Genomic DNA, 20774 nt, shown 5'->3' on the forward strand with positions numbered 1-20774 from the left:
CTAAATGTGGACAAAATACATTTCAGACACGCTAGGTCTCATCCAGTTTTCCTCTCATGCACCCTTTATCTGGAGAAGGCAATGTCACCCCACTCCAGTACTCTTGCCTGGAAAATCCCATGGACGGAGGAGCCTGGTAGGCTACAGTCCATGGGGTCGCTAAGAGTCGGACACGACTGAGAGACTTCACTTCACTTTTCACTTTCATGCATTGGAGAAGGAAATGGCAACCCACTCCAGTATTCTTGCCTGGAGAATCCCAGGGACTGGGGAGCCTGGTGGGCTGCTGTCTATGGAGTCACACAGAGTCGGACACGACTGAAGCGACTTAGCAGCAGCAGCAGCACCCTTTATCAGAAAGCTACTAGGGGATGTGCCCCATCAAAACGAGGGGGTAAACCAAGAAAGTGGAAAGCAGAGAATCCAGGGAAGAGCAGATGTAACATAGGAGAAAGGCAAAGCTTATCCCAGAAGACGCCAGCTCCCGGTGTGCCCTGGCTCACAGATAGACCTCAGGCCCAGCACAGCAATCAGCCTTGACTGGGCCCAGGGTATAGGGTTCAAAGCAAAATGTGGAATTTATAGGTTCCTGAGGTTTCCATTATAGCAACAAGAATCTTAGAGTTATGATGTAGAGTTTGGGGATATAGTTAGCTACACAGAAACCTAAACAACCAGAAAAATTACTAATTCTGAGAAATACAAAATCGTACAAAAATGTCATCATAGTATATTGGGTAGTTGTGGCAAACAATATTTACATGACTCCTAGGACAGTGAGCACTGAAGATTGATTTAAGTAGCATCTATGAGATTGGGATGATGAGCAGAGAAGAAGTATGAAAGAGAGAGAGAGAGGGAGCGTGTGTGTGTGTGTGTGTGTGTAGCACAGTTAAATCTTCACTTTCTGAGAGCTAAATCTTCATTTTCTCTAGTGGAAGTCAATTAGAAGTTGCCTATAGCTGAAAAATCAAGATATAGCTGAAAGGGTTGAAGGTGGCTTCCTCTGGGGAAGAGACCAGGGTCAGCAAGTAGGACCAGTTTAAAATATAAGCCTTAGTGGTTCTTTTTCACTTTTTAAACCATGTACATGTGTCACTTTGATTAACTTAAAAAAATGTTTTAAAGGGGAGAGACAGGAAGAATGCTCCCTGAGAAAGGAGGCAGGTGGTGGGTTCTGGGAAACACAGACCCTATGTCAGTTTCAGATTTTCTCTGATTTCAGCCTCATTAAATCGCAAGAGGGAGATAATCACAGTAAAGAATATCAAACCTGCAGGAGGTCTGGAGAGGTGATGAAGCCCTCTGCCCTTTCTGGCGATCACAGTGGCTGCTGCCATGAGAGCAAGAGGGATGGTTGACAGGGCCCTGTGAACTGCAGACACCTGTCACTGCCCGGAGTCCTCCCAGCAGGGCTGGTGACCCCAGTGGAGAGGTCAGCTTGGGAGTGACAACGCTTCCTGGGGTGAAACCTGGACTGGGGAGGCAGGAAGCAGGACTGGAGGGAGACTGGGGAGTTGGGATGGGGTGGGGCTCTGTTTGGCATCCTGCTCCCTGGAAATGTGAACGCAGCTCAGCCTGCTCCGGCAGCCTGGGCTGATCTCCATCCCCGGCGTACCCTCGCCTTTCTGCTCCACTTCAGAAGATCTCAAGGAAGCAGGGCAGCCCTGGCAGGGGCACTGGGTGGGGAGCAAAAGGAGATTCTGCCCTCCATCAACAAGGAGGTGCCTGTCCCTCCCGTGATTCGACCAGGACCCCAGGCTGCCCAGGTTCTTACACCCTGGTGGTGAAGAGTTTAAAGAGCGTGATCACCTCTAGTCTGGGCATGGGAGAATGGAAGGTGATTCTGGTTGGTTTCCTATATTTCTTTTTTATTTTATTTATCTATTTATTTTTGGCTGCACTGGGTTTTGGTTGTTTGGCGGGGGCTTCTCACTGCGATGATTCTCTTCTTGGGGAGGACGGGCTCTAAGGCAAACGGGCTCAGTAGTTGTGGTTCCCAGGCTTAGTTTCTCCACACATGTGAAATCTGCCTGGACCAGGGGTCGAGTCCACGTCCCCCCCACTGGCAGGTGGATTCTCACCCACCACGCCACTAGGGAAGTCCTTTCTGTCTCTCTTTCAAAATGTGATGCTTGCAGCACTGTTTACAAGAGCTAGGACGTGGAAGCAACCTAGATGTCCATCAGCAGACGAATGGATAAGAAAGCTGTGGTATGTATACACAATGGAATATTACCAGCTATTAAAAAGAACGCATTTGAATCACTTCTAATGAGGTGGATGAAACTGGAGCCCATTACACAGAGAGAAGTAAGTCAGAAAGAAAAATACCAATACAGTATATTAATGCAAATATGTGAAATTTAGAAAGATGGTAATGATGACCCTATATGCAAGACAGCAAAAGAGACACAGATATAAAGAACAGAGTTTTGGACTCTGTGGGAGAAGGCGAGGGTGGGATGATTTGAGAGAATAGCATTGAAACATGTATATTACCATATATGAAATAGATGACCAGTCCAAGTTTGATGCATGAAACAGGGCGCTCAAAGCTGGTGCACTGGGACAGCCCAGAGGGATGGGATGGGGAGGGATGTGGGAGGGGGGCTCGGGATGGGGGACGCAAGTACGCCTGTGGCTGATTCATGTCAATATATGGCCAAAACCACCTCAATATTGTAAAGTAATTAGACTCTGATCGAAATAAATAAATTAATTTCAAAAATGAATAAATGCTATGCTGATCACCATCGGATTATGCTGGGTCCCCACAAGCAAAACTCATGTGAGAGGTACTGTCAAAACATTGAAGCCCAAAATTCCAGGGGCTGACATCCTGAAAGGGAGATGGAAACCCAATATGGAGGCCCTTGAGCAGGACACTTCTTCCTCTTGAGCCCAGGGGAAAATAAGCTTATTCCCTAAATTTGCCACAGAACCATGTTCTATGTAATTGACTAGCCTTGCTGACTCAGTCAGTTCAGTCGCTTAGTTGTGTCCAACTCTTTGCAACTGCACGAACCACAGCACGCCAGGCCTCACTGTCCATCACCAACTCCCAGAGTTCACTCAAACCCATGTCCATTGTGTCGGTGATGCCATCCAACCATCTCTTTCTCTGTCATCTCCTTCTCCTCCTGCCCTCAATCTTTCCCAGCACCAGGGTTTATTCAAATGAGTAAGCTCTTCGCATCAGGTGGCCAAAGTATTGGAGTTTCAGCTTCAACATCAGTCTTTCCAATGAATATTCAGGACTGATTTCCTTTAGGATGGACTGGTTGGATCTCCTTGCAGTCCAAGGGACTCTCAAGAGTCTTCTCCAACATCACAGTTCAAAAGCATCAATTCTTCGGTGCTCTGCTTTCTTTATAGTCCAACTCTCACATCCATACATGACCACAGGAAAAACCATAGCTTTGACTAGACAGACCTTTGCTGACAAAGTAATGTCTCTGCTTTTGAATATGCTATCTAGGTTGGTCATAACTTTCCTTACAAGGAGTAAGCATCTTTTAATTTCATGGCTACAATCACCATTTGCACTGATTTTGGAGCCCCCCCCCCAAAAAAAAAGTCAACCACTCTTTCCACTGTTTCCCCATCTATCTGCCATGAAGTGATGGGACCGGATGCCATGATCTTCATTTTCTGAATGTTGAGATTGAAGCCAACTTTTTCACTTTACTCTTTCACCTTCATCAAGAAGCTCTTTAGCTCCTCTTCACTTTCTGCCATAAGGGTGGTGTCATCTGCTTATTTGAGGTTATTGATATTTCTCCCTGAAATCTTGATTCTAGCCTGTGCTTCCTCCAGCCCAGCATTTCTCATGATGTACTCTGCATATAAGTTAAATAAGCAGGGTGACGATATACAGCCTTGACGTACTCCTTTTCCTATTTGGAAACAGTCTGTTGTTCCATGTCCAGCTCTAACTGTTGCTTCCTGACCTGCATACAGATTTCTCAAGAGGCAGGTCAGGTGGTCTGGTATTCCCATCTCTTTCAGAATTGTCCACAGTTTGTGGTGGTGATCCACACAGTTAAAGGCTTTGGCATAGTCAATAAAGCAGAAATAGATGTTTTTCTGGAACTCTCTTGCTTTTTTGATGATCCAGCGGGTGTTGGCAATTTGATCTCTGGTTCTTCTGCTTTTTCTAAAACCAGCTTAAACACCTGGAAGTTCATGGTTCACGTACTGTTGAAGCCTGGCTTGGAGAATTTTAAGCATTACTTTACTAGTGTGTGAGATGAGTGCAATTGTGTGGTAGTCTGAGCATTCTTTCTTTGGGATTGGAATGGAAACTGACCTTTTCCAGTCCTGTGGCCACTGCTGCATTTTCCAAACTTGCTGGCATATTGACTGCAGCACTTTCACAGCATCATCTTTCAGGATTTGAAATAACTCAATTGGAATTCCATCATGTCCACCAGCTTTGTTCGTAGTGATGCTTCCTAAGGCCCACTTGACTTCACATTCCAGGATGTCTGGCTCTAGTTGAGTGATCACACCATTGTGATTATCTGGGTCATGAAGATCTTTTTTGCACAGTTCTTCTATGTATTCCTGCCACCTCTTCTTATTACCTTCTGCTTCTGTGAGGTCTTGCCTTGCTGACTAGTGGTGGTGATTAGTTGCTCAGTCGTGTCCGACTCTTCGCAACCCTTTGGACTGTATCCCACCAGGCTCCTTTGTCCATGGGATTGATTTTTCAGGCAAGGATACCGGAGTGGGTTGCCATTTTCCTTCTCCAAGGGATCTTCCTGACCCAGGGATTGAACCCATGTCTCCTGTGTCTCCTGCTTTCAGGCAGATTCTTTACCTGCGGAGCCATCAGGGAAGCCTCATGATTAGTCACAGGGGTGTGAAAGGTGTGTGTAGTGGAAAGGTGGGTTGTCTGCAATCAAGTGAGTCTGGAAAATGCTAGGCTAAACAAAGGAAATGGGCAGGAATGCCAAATAGTTGAATATTCATTGGAAATATCCTAAAAAGGTTGTTCCTTTTGACAGTGGTACCTGTTCCCAAGAAGCAACCCACAGGATCAGAATTCGATGGAAGAGGCTTTGGGAAACACTGGCCAAGCATCTGGAGCACCTGAGGGCTTGAACACCTGGAGCCCTATGTGTGGATATGCTCGGTCAGAACACATCCATATTCTCTGTTCCCCAACCCCCACCATGAAAGGCTAACCTGAAGTGTTTGCAGGCGGGACTTTATCTCTTTCTCATGCACCAGTCTGTAGTCGCTGGGTTCCATACAAGGCATCTTTTTTTTTTTTTTTTTTTTGGGCATCTTTGTTTTTAACTGATTTTCTTAGACCTGGAGAAGAGATTTAAGAAATAGGACTTTAGGGGACCTAATTCTACTGGTTCTTTCCTGAATTCTTGGCTCTCTTTTCAACCCCCCCCCCCAAAAAAAACTTTGTCATGAGGATTTTTAGGCCATGAGAATCAGAATTGTTTAGTTTCATGCCTTAGCTCCCAAGGACTAAGATGTACATTACTGGACCGCTTGGACTGCAAGGAAATCAAACCGATCAATCCTAAAGGAAATCAACCCTGAATATTCACTGGAAGGACTGGTATTGAAGCTGAAACTCCAATACCTGTGGCCACCTGATGTGAAGAGCCGACTCATTGGAAAAGACCCCAATGCTGGGAAAGATGGAAGGCAAAAGAAGAAAAGGACAACAGATGATAGATGGTTAGATAGCATCATCAACTCAATGGACATGAATTTAAGCAAACTCTGACAGACAGTGGGGGACAGAGGAGCCTGGCGCTCTGGGGGAGGGGGTCCCAAAGAGTCAGATATGACTTAGCCACTGAACAACAACAAGAATATTTGTTAATAAAAGCCCTCAAGCAACAATTTCAGAAAGGGCCCCTTTACCTTTTGCAAAGGCAGAATACCATAGGTCCACTTGCAGTTGAGCCTTCTCATGCAGTATTTGGGCTTTCAACCTGTGCGTGGAAAGTTGCAGGTGATGGAGATAATCTCATGAATACGCCTTGCCTCATGCTCTCCAAGGCCATTGACTTTGCAGATCTGAGCTTGGTGAGTCACTAACTCTATTTTCCTTCCTCATCCATCCATCTGTCCAGCATGTATTTAATTAAGCACCAACTCTGAGTCAGGCTCTGAACTAGATGCTTGGATACAGATGAGCAAGACAGATGTCATCTCTGTGCTTGTAGAGCTGACAATACGACTTCATAACTGATATTAAATAACTATTTCCTGAGGGGGCTGCCACGTGTGGTTGTGCGGGGTATTCACTGCACAAGGTTCAAGGCCAAAGAGGCAGTGGGGAGCTGAAATCTACCCTCATTCCCTTGCTAAGTCAACACGGTTTGGGGAACACGGAATCTATCTGGAGGGGACACTTTTTCTATTAATAGCTTGCACAAAGGTACTGCTATATGACTCAGCAGTAACTCTGACTTTGTGTTAGGTTGTAGGGTTTAGAGATCCATGAGCAGCCTCATATCAGTGATTTCTGGACTGGTTATTAGGGTCTTTAAACCCCAAAGCTTCCCTGGTGGCTCAGACGGTAAAGAATCCACCTGCAATTCAGGAAACCCAGGTGTGATCCCTGTGTCAGGAAGATCCCTTGGAGAAGGGAATGGCAGCCCACTCCAGTATTCTTGCCTGGAAAATCCCAGGGACAGAGGAGCCTGGTGGGCTACAGCCCAAGGGGTCACAAAGAGTCGGATACAACTGAGTGACTCATATACACACACCCCAAAGTTGAGCTGGGTGGGTGTTAAGTCTCCCAGGCAGCAGGCTTGCACTAGCTCAACTGAGAAGTGAGAAAGCCAATAGCGGACTTTGACCAATTCTATTAGAACTGGTGCCAATTATTTCCCAAAACAAGGTCCACATCCTCTAGCCACCCTTTGAGAAACTGGGGCATTCAGTCTTAGCCACTCTGATTGGTAAATAAAAACTCCCTCTTCCCCCACTGTCTGATCTGTCCTGGACAGCACGTGGAGCGGGATAATCCACGAATCATCCTTAGTACACAAAGGCCACCCAGCAATCTTTGCCACTTAAATGCAAGGTTTTCTCACTCTGGGTGGGGGAGGAAGTCTCTTTAAAAGCTGTAGCGTAGCATTTGAGAAGCTGATGAAAACAGAATGGGCAAACATGATAAATCTTTCTGATTTCCAAAGAGTGTACTGTGCTTGAGAGTGTTTTTGTGTGTGAGTTTCCCGGTTCAGTGCCTCTCAAATTTTAATGTGTAAATGAATCACCTCGATCCTTATTAAAAGCTCGAGTCATGATTCAGCAGGTGCCTTTCCAACAAATGCCCAAGTAATATGGACGCAGCCAGTCCACGTAAGTCACAGGGCCCTCATCCATGTGCTGTAGCGTCAGAGACACCTGAGCCAGCGTCCCACTCCACCACGCACTCGCTGTATGACCCAAGTGAGTTCATTACCATCCCTGAGCCTTCACTTTTTCCTCTGTAAAAGTCAGGTGAATATCCACTCCTTAACCTTCTTAGGATCACATGAGATGAGGCATGTACAGCAGTGTGATGTCTGGCACATTGGAGGGAGGATCTCAATCAATATGGGCATTATTTCCCCTCTGCTTTTCAAATAGGAACATCAGAAGGAGAGGGAAGAGGTTTAGTAACACAAAACCTCAGTTGTGTTCACCTAGTCTTTGTCACAGAGTCTAAATTGAACTCCAGAGGCTCAGAACCTGTATTTCTAGTCTCAGTCCTCATGAAGCCTGTGCCTGGCACAGAGTCACCGAATGAATGACTAAGGCACTTCCATCAATGGGTGTAGCTGGCGGTGGAGCCCACTTCCCCCTGTGATGGTAAAATTAGAATGTGTGGGAAGTGGGGGTAGGAACTAGATGAAAAAAGCTCTCTCTGAGACTCTTGTCCCTCCCCCAAGGGGAAATCCCTTCTTTCCACTGAGCAATCAATAGTCCAAAGAAGCCTCCAGAAAACTTAATCTTGCCCTCCTCTAAAATCATCCATTGTTTGGTGTGGTTCTTTCGTGTGAGTCCCCAGAGAGGAAAAGAACTGTAAGTGTGGCTTGGGAGCCACTGTCACCCATGCTGGGAGGAAGGATCATCCTCTTGGGATCTCCAGCATTGGAGACCTCATTGCCCCTTAATCTCCTCTGTAGGGCTTTAACATCACACTCTTTGCAGGATTGGCAAGTCTTTGGCTAAACACTCGTGCATTGCCGACCTTGCAGCTTGCTCTCACCGGTGTATCTCCACGGCTGCTCGGCCCCTGCCCAGCCAGAGAGGTCTTGGTATCCTTCTGCCCAGGCGTGAAGGTCCCAAGCCTTCGCACCCACTCTCCAAGCCCAATTGAGCTGTCTCAGCCTCGCCGTTCATTTTCTTTCTCTGTGGGTATAATTGTGTTGACAGCTACGAGAAACCAAATGTTTCCCTCATCGTGTAGAAGTGTGTGGCCCATGAGATTCCTTTTCATTTTGTTGTTTTCACCAGGACTGCAATGAGCACAGTTGTCAGGAGGAAAACCTCAAAACATTTTGGGGAAATAGCAAACTTAGCATCCCAGCAATGTGTTACCATTAGACAAATGAATCAGTCAGGCAGTCACTGCCTGAGCAGGGTGTTCCTCGCTCTGAGCAGGTGTAGGTCAGGATGCCAAAGCCAGGGGCCCCTCTGGTACAGCCCAGGTGCCAATGAAGCCCAAACCCAAGGGACAGCTGGGAGGAAAGCATGGGCAGCCAAAGTGGGACACGTGTCAGTAGGTAAACGATCCAAAGCTGTAGTTAAGAGCTGAGAACAGGGAATTATAAAAGATGGCAGGGACTTCCCTGGTGGTCCAGTGATTAAGAATCTGCCTTGCAATGCAAGGGACATGAGTTCCATCCTTGGTTGGGGAACTTAGATCCCACGTGTCACGGAGCGACTAAACCTGCATGTAGCAACTACTGAGCCCATGAGCTCTGGAGCCCATGTGTGGCGATGAAAGATCCCGGATGATGCAGGGAAGTCCCCACGTGCTGCAACTAAGGCCTGACACAGTCAAATAAATGAAGAAATCTCAAAAAAATTCTCTTGCAGGTGGCAAGAGAAGCAAAACTCACCTTCTCCCCGAATCTCTCAAACTACGTCTCTCTCCAGGGGTGCTGGATTAGATTTACTCTTTGTCTTAAACAGCTTAGAAAATTTTAAGTGCATGAAAAGGAAAATTGCTCACAATCCCACTTTTGGCTGCACATACCATTTGCGTATCTCCTATTAATACATGTTCACATCTGTACTAGCTGGCCTCACTTGTGTGGTTGAGAAGAATCTTGAGCAATTGTGCAATAAACACTCCCTTGCTCCTCTGTACCCTAGAGCAGGCTGTCCATAAAGCTGCCCACGTGAGAAGCAGCCAAATGGCAGACCAACATCAACAATTCTGAGCATCGTGCTCACGACCTTTAAGGCTCGTATTAGAATCTGCTCTTTGTTTCTTATGTCTGCAGTTACCATCCAATCAGTCGTCAAGCGCTGAGAGTTCCACCATCAAAGGTATTTCAAAGCTAACCTCTTCTCGCCACCTCCTCTGATGCTTCCCAGATCCGTGTCGCAGTTACCTCTCGTCTGGAATGCTGTTTTAGCTTTCTGCCTGGTCTCTTCGTAAATCAACCAAAAAAAAAAAATTTTTTTTTAAGTCAGGTTATGTCACCCCTTGCTTGTACCTCCCCTGTGACTTCTCATTGCACTTGGAATGAAATCCAGACTCAGTACTCTGCCAAGAGGACCCCAGCCAACCTTCCCACCTCACCTCTTACCACCCTCTCCCACGCTTACTCCATTCCAGCCCTGCTGGCCTGCTTCCTTTTTCCCTGAATGTGCCAAGCTCATTCCCCACCACAGGGCCTTGGCATATGCTCATCTTTCTTCCAGGAATACTTTTCCCACAGATCTTTGTATTACTCAGTCCTTTCCTCCATAAAGACATTTTCTAATTACTCTTTCTTAAAAAAAAAAAAAAAAACTAACACTCAAAGCCTATTTAAAAAGATACAATAGTTACTATGAAATTATCATTAAGGTACACAACCCTTCTCAGGAATTATAAGATGAAGACTTCCAGAATTTGAGGATCATAAAATTTTGGAATCTAAATTTCACAAAAGTAGGAAGTCAAGAAACACCTGAAGTAACAGCACGTTTGGCCTTGGAGTACAGAATGAAGCAGGGCAGAGGCTAATAGAGTTTTGCCAAGAGAACACACTGGTCATAGCAAACACCCTCTTCCGACAACACAAGAGAAGACTCTATGCATGGACATCACCAGATGGTCAACGCCAAAATCAGATTGATTATACTCTTTGCAGCCAAAGGTGGAGAAGCCTACACCGTCAGCAAAAATAAGACCAGGAGCTGACTATGGCTCAGATCATGAACCCTTTATTGCCAAATTCAGACTTAAATTGAAGAAAGTAGGAAAAACCACTAGACCATTCAGGTATGACCTAATCAAATCCCTTATGATTATACACTGCTGCTGCTGCTGCTAAGTCGCTTCAGTTGTGTCCAACTCTGTGCGACCCCATAGACGGCAGCTCATGAGGCTCCCCTGTCCCTGGGATGCTCCAGGCAAGAGCACTGGAGTGGGTTGCCACTTCCTTCTCCAATGCATGAAAGTGAAAAGTGAAAGTGAAGTTGCTCAGTCATGTCTGACTCTTAGCGACCCAATGGACTGCAGCCCACCAGGCTCCTCTGTCCATGGGATTTTCCAGGCAAGAGTACTGGAGTGGTGTGCCATTGCCTTCTCCGATGATTATACGCTAGAAGTGACAAATAGATTTAAGGGGCTAGATCTGATAGACAGAGTGCCTGATGAACTATGGATGGAAGTTCATGACGTTGTATAGGAGACAGGGATCAAGTCCATTCCCAAGAAAAAGAAAAGCAAAAAAGCAAGATGGCTGTCTGAGGAGGCCTGACAAATATCTGTGAAGAGAAGTGAAGCAAAGGAGAAAAGGAAAGATATACCCATATGAATGCAGAGTTCCAAAGACTAGCAAGGAGAGATAAGAAAGCTGTCTTCAGTGATCAATGCAAAGAAATAGAGGAAAACAACAGAATGGGAAAGACTAGAGATCTCTTCAAGACAATTAGAGACACCAAGGGAACATTTCATGCAAAGATGGACACAATAAAGGACAGAAATGGTATGGACCTAACAGAAGCAGAAGATATTAAGAAGAGGTGGCAAAAATACACAGAAGAACTGTACAAAAAAGAGCTTCATGACCCAGATAATCACAATGGTGTGATCAGTCAACTAGAGCCAGACATCTTGGAATGAGAAGTCAAGTAGGCCTTAGGAAGCATCACTATGAACAAAGCTAGTGGAGGTGATGGAATTCTAGTTGAGCTATTTCAAATCCTAAAAGATGATGTTGTGAAAGTGCTGCAGTCAATATGCCAGCAAATTTGGAAAATGCAGCAGTGGCCACAGGACTGGAAAAGGTCAGTTTTCATTCCAATCCCAAAGAAAGACAATGCCAAAAAATACTCAAACTACTGCACAATTGCACTCATCTCACATGCTAGCACAGTAATGTCCAAAATTCTCCAAGCCAGGCTTCAACAGTATGTGAACCATGAACTTCCAGATGTTCAAGCTGGTTTTAGAAAAGGCAGAAGAACCAGAGAGCAAATTGCCAACATCCTCTGGATCATCAAAAAAGCAAGAGAGTTCCAGAAAAACATCTATTTCTGCTTTATTGACTATGCCAAAGCCTTTGACTGTGTGGATCACAATAAACTGTGGAAAATTCTGAAAGAGATGGGCTTACCAGACCACCTGACCTGCCTCTTGAGAAACCTGTATACAGGTCAGGAAGCAACAGTTAGAACTGGACATGGAACAACAGACTGGTTCCAAACAGGAAAGTACGTCAAGTACGTCAAGGCTGTATATTGTCACCCTGCTTATTTAACTTATATGCAGAGTACATCATGGGAAACGCTGGGCTGGAGGAAGCACAGGCTGGAATCATAATTGCCAGGAGAAATATCAATAACCTCAGATATGCAGATGACGCCACCCTTATGACAGAAAGTGAAGAAGAACTAAAGAGCCTCTTGATGAAGGTGAAAGAGGAGAGTGAAAAAGTTGGCTGAAGGCTCAACATTCAGAAAACGAAGATCATGGCATCCAGTCCAATCACTTCATGGCAAATAGATGGGGAAACAGTGGAAACAGTGGCCAACTTTATTTCTGGGCTCCAAAATCACTGCGGATGGTGATTGCAGCCATGAAATTAAAAGATGCTTACTCCTTGGAAGGAAAGCTATGACCAACATAGACAGCATATTAAAAAACAGAGACATTACTTTGCCAACAACGGTCTGTCTAGTCAAGGCTATGGTTTTTCCAGTGGTCATGTATGGATGTGAGAGTTGGACTATAAAGAAAGCTGAGTGCCAAAGAACTGATGCTTTTGAACTGTGGTGTTGGAGAAGACTCCTGAGAGTCCCTTGGACAGCAAGGAGATTCAACCAGTCCATCCTAAAGGAAATCAATCATGAAGATTCACTGAAGGGACTGATGCTGAAGCTGAAGCTCCAATACTTTGGCCACTTGATGGGAAGAACTGACTCACTGGAAAAGACCCTGATGCTGGGAAAGATTGAAGGCAGAATGAGAAGGGGATGACAGAAGAGGAGATGGTTGGATGGCATCACCGACTCAATGGACATGAATTTGAGCAAGCTCCGGGAGTTGGTGATGGATAGGGAGGCCTGGCGTGCTGTAGGCCACGGGGTCACAGAGAGTCGAACATGACTGAGTGACTGAACTGAACTGAAATTTCACAGTCATGCAATCTTCATCATATCAAAGCTGAGAGTTCAGGATTTTAGAAATTATCCAGTTTGAGAAATTCACTGTATAGGTAGAGAAACTGGGCCCATTGGAATTGAGTGACTTGCTCAAAGTCCAATAGCTAAGGGGAGGACTAATATAGGACCAAGTCTTGGAACTTTGAAGCAGGGTTATGCTTCCATACCAGTGGTTTTCAAACTGGTTTCCTCAAGGCACCAGAAGTCCTTAGAAATATATGAAGATAAGGCATGCCTCAAGAAAAGAGATAAGGAAAAGGATGGTCAGAGAGTAGATCCTCAGGCCCTCTTCAACCAAAAACAGCTCTATTTTTACTCTACTTATATTGAGAATTGAGTAGCTGTCTTTTAAGAAGAGGTTCTCCGCCCCTGCCAAAGTTTCAAAAACCTCTGTGTGTAGACTAGCTTCATTAAATAATCATGAGAGGCAACAAACAAACAAAAATCCCAAAATAAAACCTCACCCACAGTCACAGTGGTACAAATGAGATCTTTAGAGATACTGGTTAGCAAAACCCAGGTTGATACAAACATTCTGTTTCCTGTAGGTAGTTGTGGTGGCCGGGAGGAGGTTAGGACAAGAACTGTCTACAACAAAACATAGTCTAGAAATCTGCATCTGAGCTCACTTCTCAAATATAGCCTGGCAATTATAGGCTCTGGGCACAAGGAGGAAAAGAAAAGCCTGTCCTAAAATGTATTTCTGGCATCATATCAGGAACCACATGTATTTACAAGGAAAGCACACACTCCGTGGTTGATAGCGATATGCCTGGAAGATTGGATCCTAGTCCTGATTAAGTTCTTCAGCTACACAAATAAAATCTCTCCATTGATCGAGACCAAAACTTTCAGTTACCACTCTCCAAAATGCACGTTTCCCAGCCTAGTGAGGCAACACCCTCAAAATTCAAAAAAAGTAATGAGATCAGGATTCAGAAAGTAGAATTCAACAAGAATAAATGGATTAAAAGCTGGTTGTGAAAAAGCATTTGTCTAGGTCTGCAATGTCAGTATTAAAAAGTAATGGAATTTTCATAAATGCGCTTCTTCCACTCCAGGCACTGGGTGAAGAGGGAATAAGGCCGCAGAGGAGTACATTTCTTTAGCTCCCTAACCTTCTCTTTGTGTCCTCTGCCTTCCAATAGGTTGATTAGAAAGACACACATACAGGAACTTCCTTGGTGATCCAGTGGCTAAGACTCCCTGCTCCCAATGTAGGGGCCCAGATTCAATTACTAGTCAAGGAACTAGACCCCACATGCCACAATTAAAGATCCTGGGTGCTTCTAAGTCCTGTTGCAAACAAACAAAGAAAAACATACAAAATGTGTTTATATATCATCTTGGTCCCCACACTGGGAAGTCTTACTTCCACTTTGCTTGGGTCATTTTATTTCACTGCAGTTCAGCATTTCTGTGACTGCTGAAAGATTAAAGATAAGAGATATTACCTATGAAATCTAAGAGCAGAAGAAATTCTCAAGAGGGACAAGACCCTACTTTTAGAGGCCTCTTTGCTTTTAGCCGGCTTTGAAGCAACCCTGTCCCTTTAGTTTGTTTTCCTGTTTCTGGGTGCTTGTTTTTCACACACATTCAACTCAAGTGTCATGAAAAACCTTGGCCCACAAGGCAGCAACAGCGCGTTACTTTTTTAGCGTGCTTTTATTTTCTTCATAGCTGGCATGACTTGATAACTTAAAATCCAAATGACACTCTGAGAATGAAAGGGGCACCATTAATAAATGGCTTGTAATGTGTACATTCAGTTTCATCACTGTAGCGTTGGAACAACGCGAGGGCAGACCGCCCCGTTCCCAATTGCGTTATCAGCACCACGGACAGCAACCCACATAGTGTATACTGCTGAGTGGCCCGCAAGGCAGTGGACACGGTGGGAGGTGGCTAATGGGGTGGATCAAATATATCCAATGGGAAACTTCAATGAGGTGCACGGATTTCCTATACGAACATTTGGGGAGAGAGTACTCCAAGTGGAATGTCTAGCTCGTGTAAAAACCATGAGAAGAGAGTACAACTACAGATTGTTAGAGAAGCTGCAGGAATACCAGCATGGCTGCTGTGGAGAAGATGGATGGGAATGGAAGGAGGGATAAGACACACCGCGCAGGGCCTCCAGGAGGTCTAGACTTTATCTTAAGGGGACGTGGAAAGCCACTGAAGTATTTTAAGGGGAGCAGTGACTCTTAGCAATAGTCACTTGTTAGTTCCGTCCACATTGAACGGTAACTAGTATTTCAGGATATTTTTGTTTTACTTTTTAATAGATGATACTTTTCCATGATTCAAAATTTGAAAGGATTCATTGAAAAGTCTCTTTCCTCTTTTTTTTCCCAGGAGTCAGCCAGTGTTATTGACTTCCTTTTTCTATTTCTGGGGATGTCTTATGCCTGTGGAAGTGTGTATATATATGTACTTCTATATACTGGGTTAGATCCCTAGGTCAGGAAGATCCCCTGGAGAAGGAAATGGCAACCCACTCCAGTATTCTTGCCTAGAGAATTCCATGGACAGAGGAGTCTGGTGGGCTACAGGCCACAGGGTCGCAAAGAGTCAGACACGAGTGAGCAAATATAAATAGAATATACATATATATATATTAATGTATATTCTTCTACTCTCTTGTTTTAAAAAATGATGAAAGTACACTTCACACACTCTTCTGTATGTAGATTTTCTCATGTGACACAATATACCTGGGAGATCATCCTCATCAGCTGTATATATTAGTTTAGCATCTCTCTAAAATTGCTTCCCCGTTTCTCATAATTTATCTTTTTCTGTGAGACCAATTAATGCATTTCCTCCAAGTCTTTAGATCATTCTTTTCTAAATAGTGTTTCATATTCATGGACGTTCTTTTCCCTATCTCATCTCCAAATAAGTTTGGGAAATGTTGGGTTAAAGAAGGATAAGTAAGGTTTTGTATTTTCGTTTGTTTGCTTGTTATATGACTTCTCCGAACTTCAGGGGACTTTATTTATTTTAGTATTTATTTATTTATTTATTCGACTGCCCCAGGTCTTAGTTGCAGCATGCAAGATCTTTTTTAGCTGCAGCTTATGGAATCTAGTTCCCTGACCAGGGATTGAACCCAGACTGTGTGCAATGAGAGCTCGGAGTCCTAGCCGCTAGACCACCAGGGAAGTCCCTCAATGGGCTTTAATGTCTAGATTGACTCTCACCAAGGGGATGTGGTGCAGCTTTTCCCAGCTGTTCTGGATTTTGAAACTCTTTCCCCAATCATTTCAGGGAACTGAAGGGAGCTGACGAAAAGGCATTGAAAATGCTGCCTCAGTCTCTCTCTCCCTTGGGGATAGTGGATAAAGGTTGACTAGTTCCTGCTATTCAACTCCCCTCCTTTCATACTTAATGCTGACCAGTACTTTTCTGTTAATAACTTTCCTCCAGACAGGTTAGAGTCCAATAAATTGGGTTACCACTTTTTTAGTCAGTCTTCATGACATACCTTGGTCACTTTGATTAGATTTGAGTGTTTCCAAGTCAGCAAGGCATTCACAGGTTATTTCTCAGAGGGAGTAAATGTCTATGTTTTTATCTTCCATGCTGATCCTTACCAGATTCTTGCTGTAGAGGGTCTTCAGCTCCAAACTTGGAGCACCTTACTCCACTCCCTAAGGACTAACTACAGACCAAAGGGCTTTGGGTTCCACCTCCCCTATGCTCTCTACCCTACAGCCTCTCCAGCTCCTATTCCCAGATTTGATTGTGAAGCCTATTTTATTGGACACCAGCCTCCTCTCTCCAGCATAACTAAACAATCTTTCAAGTCAGAAACTTTGTTTTCTTCTTCTTTGCATGTTCTATACCAACACACCCCGGGACAGTGGCAGGCACACTAGAGTTGATTAATATTTAATTGCTTTTTTTTATTATAATAACTTTATGAGAGAGGATGGTTGTCATAGCTTCTCTATCTACACAGAGAACAAAATATGTATTGCTCAATGACAACTGTGACCTGGCGTGAAGCAGGCACTTGGCAAATGCTGAGACACAATTTTCCTATCTAGTTGAATAGTCATGGAACAAATGATTGTAAAGGCTGGGTACTTTTTTCAGAGCTCAGAGTCTGACTTCCCTCACTTTACTTAAAAGGAAGCTGCCAAAGAGGGCCATAGCTTACCCCAGTTCCCACAGAGCTGAGACTCAAGTCCGGGTCTGCTGCCCTGCCCTGGATATCCGTCACTGGCAATGTTGTCTTGTTTGTAAAATGGGGTTGATGACGCTCCCCTTGTAGGACTTCCTGGGAGGTCTGCTCAGCTGACAGGGTACACGTAGAGATCCTGCAGAAAACTCTTGAGAGTCCCTCGGTTTGCAAGGAGATCAAACCAGTCAATCCTAAAGGAAATCTACCCTGCATATTCTTTGGGCGGGCTGATGCTGAAGGTGAAGCTCCAATACTTTGGCCACCTGATGTGAAGAGCTGACTTATTGGGAAAGATTCCAATGCTGGGAAAGATTGAAGTCAAAAGGAAAAGGGGGCAGCAGAAGATGAGATGGTTGAATGGCATCACCGACTCAATTGACATGAGTTTGAGTAAACTCCGAGAGTTGGTGAAGTACAGGGAAGCCTGGCGTGCTGCAGTCCATGGGGTCACATAGAGTCAGACACGACTTAGGGATTGATCAATAACAAGAGTTCTTAGTGCAGAACCCGGTGCTGCTATCGCTCAATGTATGGTGGTCATTATTGTTAAGCAAATGTCCTTCCACCCAATACCTTGTAAGCTTGAAAGAGGAAGGCTGATTTCTCTGCATTTCTAATCGCTATCAGTCTCTTACATTTAATAATGCCCCGTATTTGATGCCCATTTGATGATGACAACCAAGCAATCTGGTTGCTGATGAAAGTTCCATCTCAAAACCCCAGGTGAAACTGACCATGTCCTCTTCTTAAGGACCAGAGGGTCGACTCTGAAGGGAAATAATTCCTGCTTGACTTTATGAGAGAAGACTCTAAACTTCCTTCTGCCTCAACTTCCCCTGTTGGCTCGCTGAGCTGGGTCTGAGGAAGAAAATGCAGCAAGCCCTGATTGATGGACTCATTAGGGCTTGGAAGAGGTCTCTAGTCCTCAGATCCAAGCATTGTTATTTAAAGAACACTGATGGAAGAGAGGAGTTGGGTATTCAAATCGCCCTCGGAGGACTGACAAGGGAGCCAGTTATTGTAGGGCATTTAGAGAGCTAATTCCTTGCTTCAGTATTTAAGATCTTCGAAAAAGCTACATTCGTCTTCCATGAAGGAAAAAAATGTTCTTGCTTCTTCCTGCTATCTAGAGATTATTTAGTGCTCTGATATTGACGCCGCTTCTGTAGAAAGATTTAAAGATAAAAATGCAATGTATTCAAGTGCTGATCATTTTTCATTGTCACTTAGTGACAGTACAGCCTGCAGTCAATTGCTGCAGATTTATCTTCTGTGATATCGATTGTGTGCATGTGTGCCTAAGCTGTTTGCAAGTACCTGGTTCCATCAGTGGAGGGGGGGGGGGGAGGCGCCTGCAAGTGGTGGGGAACAGAGGTATGAGAAAGAGGGAGGGGGCCCAGGGGGGACACCACCCCTAGCTTTCTGCTGTACCAGGGTCTGGATGAGCATTGCCAAGGAGGTCCTGGATAAGAAGGCTCGAGACAGATGGGCCAATATGTGCCCGGGAAACAACCTGATGTTTAATCACTGTGTAAAGCCCTTGAGGTTCAAGGGACAAAATGATCCAGGAAAATCTGTGTCCTGAAGTGAAAGTGAAAGTCACTCAGTCGTCTCTGACTCTTTGTGACCCCAGGGGACTATACAGTTCACGGAATTCTCCAGGCCAGGATACTGGAGTGGGTAGCCTTTCCCTTCTCCAGGGGATCTTCCCAACCCAGGAATCGAACCCAGGTCTCCCCCATTGAGGGCAGCTTCTTTATCAGCTGAGCCACAAGGGAAGCCCAAGAACACTGGAGTAGGCAGCCTATCCCTTCTCCGGAGGATCTTCCTGACCCAGGAATTGAACCAGGGTCTCTTGCACTGCAGGCAGATTCTTTACCAACTGAGCTATGAGGGAAGCCCTAATCTGTGTCCTGCGGCGTATTAGAAGCGTGCAGAGGACTTCCCTGGTGGTCCAGCGGTTAAGAATCCTCTCCTGGTTCGGGAAGATTCCACATGCTGCAGGGGCACTATGCCCGTGTGTCACAACTCCCGAGCCCTGACACTCTGGAGCCTGTGGGCTGCAGGAAGAGAAGCCACCACAGTAAGCAGCCCGCAGACCACAACTAGAGCATGGCCCCCGCTGGCTGCAGCTAGAGAGAGCCAACGTGCAGCGACAAAGGCCCAGCACAGCCAGCGATGAAAGAACTTCCAACAAATATTTATTTATTTAGGTACTTATTTATTTTGCCATGTTGGGTCTTAGCTTGGGTTCAGTAGCTCTATGGTATGTGGGATCTTAGTTCCTGGACCAGGGATCAAAACCACATCTCCTGCCTTGCAAGGCAGATTCCTAACCACTGGACCACCAGAGAACTCCCAGAAAGATTTTTTTTTTTTTTTTAATGTGCAGAGCTGGATTTTTAGGCTTCTTTGACATTCATCTCTCTTCCCTAAAGTGGTCCACAGCTTCCCAGTTAGGGAGGCAACTGAGCCCTAGCCCAAACACACTTTTCTTCACAATGACAGTGATGTCATTTACGGAGCATGTGTTACCCACCAGGCTCTCACTGAAAGTTTCCCCGCACCCTTTTTACAAGGAGCAACCCCCGGGAGGCGGTGGGGGACTGCAGAAGTTGGAAGGGATCGGTGGTCATTATCACATATCTTACAGAAAAGACTGGACCTTAAGAAGTTAAAAGACTTGCCCCAAACCATCTGCCTTTCCTCAATCATTTTCGTCTATCTCATCTCCCTGGCCATCTTTCCTTTGAAGCTTGCCCCAAATCTCATGAAGTCTCCCTATTAGGAAGTGATTCTCACCAGACCTCAAGCCCTCAATTAAAAAATAAATGACACTGGAATATAATTAAAGAAGAAAAGTCAGAAAGAAAGGAAAGCACTGGGTTAGAGTTAGGAACATAGAACTCTATATCCGACTCTGCCACTAGCTTATCTAGTGACCTTGCTACTTAACTACCTTGAACCTGTTTCCTCACCTGTAAAACGGAAATGAAACGATACAGTTCCTGTCGCACAGGGTTGATATGAAAGTGTCCTGGGATAAAAGCGTCAAGTGCTATTGCTCTGCTCACTAGGGTAATAAAAACTTCCTGAGACAGTGAAATGGAGCAGAGCCCTATGGTCCTTCCTCTGCCTGCCTCTTGTCTGTAGAAAACTTTTGTCAAAGAATAAGTTTAATCAGAGAAGTGAGAAATGAGGAAATAAAGGAAGACAATCGAAGGAGACTAAATAATGGTAATGCAGTCAGTAAGCTAGCTCTTTCTCAAGGGCTATAGATAATATTCTGAGCCCTATCCTGTGACCTCTCTTATAGATACTGGAACTCCAGGCGGAAGAAGTTAACTATATGATGACCAGGCTCTACCCAGCACTTGAGCTGCCACAATGCCGAGAAGTGGCCACAAAGAAATGGGAACAAATGGACCCTGGAACTGAAGGTTGATGTACCTACAACAACCAGGACGACTCTGGTGAGACCACCGATGACCAGTCTGAAGATGACTGTTAGAGATGACTGTGCTGTTTCTGCATGTAGCCCCCCAGCCCCGCCCCAACGCCATCTGTAAAAGCTCTCACCCCTTGCTTGTTGGCAAACCAGGGGTGGGAGTCAGACTTTGGACAGAAGTCTGGCACCTTCCCCTTCCCAGCTGCCGGCACCTGAAATGAAGCAAACTTCCCCTTCCACCAACCTGGCCTGTTTACTGGCTTTTGAGCGGCAAGCGGT

This window comes from Capra hircus, chromosome 11 (genome assembly GCF_001704415.2).
Source record: "Capra hircus breed San Clemente chromosome 11, ASM170441v1, whole genome shotgun sequence".
NCBI lineage: Eukaryota > Metazoa > Chordata > Mammalia > Artiodactyla > Bovidae > Capra > Capra hircus.